Source organism: Clupea harengus, chromosome 1 (genome assembly GCF_900700415.2).
Source record: "Clupea harengus chromosome 1, Ch_v2.0.2, whole genome shotgun sequence".
In the NCBI taxonomy this organism is placed as follows: domain Eukaryota; kingdom Metazoa; phylum Chordata; class Actinopteri; order Clupeiformes; family Clupeidae; genus Clupea; species Clupea harengus.
Window position 1 is genome coordinate 22,585,542 of NC_045152.1, and position 5,000 is coordinate 22,590,541.

The following is a 5,000-nucleotide window of genomic DNA, read 5'->3' on the forward strand; positions in this document are numbered from 1 at the left end:
CTCTTTCTCTCTCTCTCTCTCTCTCTCTTTCGCTCTCTCTCACTCTGTTTTATCTGAGTCTTGTTTGTGGTGATGACTTGGCTGGTGGCTCCAGCAGAGATAATGAACTAATACAAATACATGGGGGAGAGGAAGACGGCACTTTGTGATTTAGAAGGTACATTCATTACACACATATCTGTAAAGGACCAAACACAAATGCCTGATGTACACAAATGCTTGATGCACACACACACACACACACACACACACACACACACACACACACACACACACACACACACACACACACACACACACACACACACACACACACACACATACACACACATACACACACACAGATGCAGGCACAGGCACCAACACACACATATACACACACTGAAACACACACTAAAACACACACACACACATATCATGGCCTGAGTCTGTAACACAGTCACATACTGGGGCCAGGGCCCAGGCAAAGTAATTAACCGGGGATGCTTGTTTCACATGGCAGAGTCCATTAAGTGGCATGTCAGATGTCAGGGTAAAGACACTGCACATACACATACTCAAACAGACACACACACACACACACACACACACCCGCACGCACACACACATTCTCACACAGTCAGTGAAGATAAGTGGAAGAGAAAGAGGGGGTAAAAGGGTAAGAGAAGAGGAAGTAGCTGCAGTGGCCGGCAAGGGGGCAGCTCTGATTATCCCCCCACCACCCCTTCCCAGTACTCCTCCTCCTCCTCCTCCTCCTCTGTAATCAGTCTCTCCACTCCTCCACTCCTCCACTCCACCACCCACCATCCTGGAGCATCGATCCGCCGCAGCAGCAGCAGCAGCCCCAGGCCCAATAGCAGCTGCAGTTTGTCCTGTGCCATCGCTGCGGTCGCAGACCTGTGCTCCGCATGGCCCTCTGCCGTTTTTCACTCTCCGTCCTGCTGCAGGACTCATGTCACGTCCCCCACGTCTCTCTCTCTCTCTCCCTCTCTCTCTTTCCCTCGCCTTCGTTCATCCAGTACTGCCACACAAGTCAACCTCAAGCCCCCACAAAGACTGGGGAGAGCCAGGTCAGGGCAGGTGTAGGGACAGATAAGCCTCCATCACATCAGAAAAGAGGTGAGAGTGCAATCACAGAGAGAGAGAGAGAGTGAGAGAGGGATAGAGAGGACTGCATGAGAGAGTGACAATGGAGTGAAAGATAGAGAGGGATAGAAGTGAGTGGAGAGACGAGAGAGACCACCTTAGATACCCCCCCACCTAACTGCCACCCCCCACCTCCCTCCACACACGACCTCCTCCCTGCCTCCCGGTGATGCGCGGGGTGTTTCAGATAACGATTCCCTCTCTCTCCACACACACACACACACACACACACACACACACACACACACACACACACACACACACACACACACACACACACACACACACACACACACACACACACACACCTCCTGAAGCCCTATCCTGCGAGCTGCGACTTCCACACAGACCCCGGTGAGGGCGGGTTATCTCCCACCTAACAGATGAGCCAGGGGAAACAAGAGAGCCACTCAGGGAGGGGGCGATAGGGCAGCCCAGAAGAAGAAGAAGCGACAGACAAGATAGCACAGAGAATGAGAGAACGAGACAATGAGGAAGAAAGATAGAGAGAGAGCGAGCGAGCGAGTGAGAGAGAGAGAGAGAGAGAGAGAGAGATGGAGACAGAGCAAACAGAGAAGGAGAGTAAAAAAAAAGTAAGGAGAGGGAAAGAAAGATAGAGAGCAGCTCTGGTGAGGCGAGCGGAGAGGTGGCTCTTGAGTTTGGGGAGGCGCGGGAGTTGAAAGGTGAGCAGCCACCGGCAGTGCCCCCCCAACCCCCACCCCCTCACCCCATACCTCCCCCGTCCCTTCTCCCTCCTCCAACCCATTCCCCCAGTGTTAAGATGGTGATCACATCGGGGCCCTCTAAAGTAGATTACATTGACCACAGGCTGGGAGCAGTGGGCCGAGACGGACTGAGGTGTGTGGGTCCATGTGTGAGTGAGAGTTGTGTGTGTGTGTGAGTTTGACTTGTGTGTGTGTGTGTGTGTGTGTGTGTGTGTGTGTGTGTGTGTGTGTGTGTGTGTGTGTGTGCTTGCACACAGATGACGGATGGGTCTAGGCCCAGCAGCCACTCTGAAACCAGCGGCGTGTCAGAGGGAAATTCAATCAGAGGGAGTTGGGAATGGGGGCTTGGGAGGGGTGATGGTGGTGGTGGGTGGGTGGGGTGGCGGTGGTGAGGGGTCTGGTCATGGCTGAGGAGTGAAGTGGACCTGCTGCTGATTTGTGAACTGCAACCCCCCCCCCTTTTCAACACCCCCCCCCCCCCCCCCCCCCAACATCAGCCCTTGAAATACGTCCATGTATTTTTAATCAATGTCAAGGAGGGTGATGCAGTGCGTGAGTGTCTGCCGCCGAAACTAACTAACGAAATAAATAAATAAAAGCAATGAAGGCTCGCTGACAAACGTCTGTTCCACCTGAAACACCTGGACTCACACATGCGTGCACACACACACACACACACACACACACACACACACACACACACACACACACACACACACACACACACACACACACACACACACACACACACACACACACAGGCACACAGAGACTTAGATTTAAAGCTGCACAGATGGAACCTTCCGGCAAGTAAGGGATACAAAATAAAGAACTAATAAAACAAACAACAAACAAATAAACCTTCGACAAAAAGACTAAGAGAACAATCACGGGGCCTTTGGCCTCATGACTGTTTATTTGTATGTGTGTGTGTGTATGTGTGTGTGTGTGTGTGTGTGTGTGTGTGTGTGTGGTTATGTGTGTGTGTGTGTGTGTGTGGTGCACCGGGGTTAGGATGACAGATCACCGAACAATTAACATTTTAATAACAATAAATAATTAGTGCAGTGTGAATGTGCTGTGTGGCTGATAATTGGAGATTGGTGGATCCATTCCTGTGGCTCAGGGCGGACACATGCTGACGTCTGTGTGGGTTATCTGCTATCGGGAATCATTCCTGAAGCATAAACAAGCCACGCTGAAAGAGGGAGGGAGGGAGAGAGAAAGAGGGAGAGAGAGAAGTTGGCTTACATCCAGCCGCCTGTCCTCTCCATTTTACAGCAGTCTTTTCCCTCCCTTTCAGCCAATTCATCCCCAAATATCGACCCAAGCTCACAGGCCAGGCTCGCTCACGGAGGAAGGGAGGGGGGCGAGATGGAAGAAAAGAGAGAGAGAAGGAGAGAGAGGGAGTGAGTGAGAGAGAGAGACACGAGGACAGAGAGAGAGACCGACAGAGAATGATAGCGCGAGGAAGAGGGGAAGCACCAGAAGATGTGTACTCCAATCCCACTACAGATGACTCACAGGCGGGCGGTCAGCCCGCAAAACACGGGGCGGCTTCCACCGATCGAACGGGTGAATGAAGCGTGTGAGTCAGAGATATCAAGACCCGGCGCTCCACCGAGACACTCCAAAGGAAGCCCGCGCCGCCGCGAGAAAAACAACAAAAGAAGTGGGGGAGCGAAAAAGAAGAAATAAAAGACAGAAAAACTCGCCAGTGCTGCTGACTTAATATGATTGGTGACCCAGAGAGCAGTGACCTGAGAATGGATGTGCACTGATACAAGTGCGCAGTGGCGCACACACACACACACACACACACACACACACACACACACACACACACACACACACACACACACACACACAGACGCACACACACACACACAGGCCTAATCCAATCCCCTCTGTGTAAGTGCCTAAGTAATGGGAGTGTTCAGGCCTGTGTTGCGCAGGGCTGTGCGAGCTCGCTGCTGCCACGCTCATCCCTGTTCCGTAACGTTCTCCTGCCATCAGGGCAAGGCCTCCACACTGATCTAATGCACGCGTCTGATGACCTACCTACATGGAACCGGCTTTTCATAACAGTGCTATGAAAGAGCCAGCGCCTTATGATATAAAATCAGGACTCTGCGGTCGTCATACTTGAGCGTCTGCGCTGCATTATCTAAATGAAAGAATAAAAGAAAATGCCCCTCTGTGTCGTAAACCCACTGTTAAGGTCAGCAGAGTTCAGAAAGGCAAATCAAGTTAAAACACCTTGTCATAACCTCACAATATCTGATAACAACGAAAGGTCAAAGGACGAACAAACACACAAAAACACAAATGTTCACAAACACACACGCTGATACACACACACACACACACACACACACACACACACACACACACACGTACACAAACACACACACACACACCTGGCGTGACCCAGCAGCGCCCCTGACAGGAAGGGAGGGAAGGGAGAGGGAGAGGGAGGGGAGACATGGCCTCGTCAAACGGCCTGCTGCCTCTGCATAGTTTAACGCAACTATAAAATATTCATCTGCTAAGTGGTACAGCATTTGTGCCCTTTGCGAGGCTCATGCATTGTTTAGGCCGCCATAGAGGAGGAAGTGAATAGCGAGGGGAGGAGTGGCAGGGTGGGGTGAAAGGAGGTAGGAGCGCACTGAAATGGGGCCAAACTGGAACATTGATTTATGCATGCAGAGATGAGAGCTGAGAGAGAGAGAGAGAGAGGGAAAGAGAGAGGTAAAGAAAGAGAGAGGTTGAGAGGGATGGACTGAGGATAAGGCAGAAGTGTGTCACCACAGATCTCCACCCATAGAGAGGCGACTGCCCTCAGCCTCAGCCTCTGCCTCAGCCTCAGCCCCACTCCCTCATCCTACTTAGATGGTCAGGAGAACCTGGGGCGTCACACCCTTTCATCTAAGACTTGGAAGACTGTGTGTGTGTGAGGCTGGGAGTGTGTACAGTGTGTGTGTGTGTGTGTGTGTGTGTGTGTGTGTGTGTGTGTGTGTGTGTGTGGTTGCAGGTCTCCAGCTCCAGTTCAAATTCCAGTAAGACATAAATCTCATCCTCTTTTTCGGCACTTGTGTCTTGGCACATTTCCCTTAATGACCAATTAAT

General features: G+C 51.6%; 1 protein-coding gene across 3 annotated transcripts in view; it reads right to left on the reverse strand.

Annotated features, from left to right (window-relative positions):
- LOC105898701 (RNA binding fox-1 homolog 3) overlaps positions 1-5,000 on the reverse strand; it is a 327,901-nt gene that overhangs the window by 51,476 nt on the left and 271,425 nt on the right. The gene's annotated exons all lie outside the window — the stretch shown is intronic.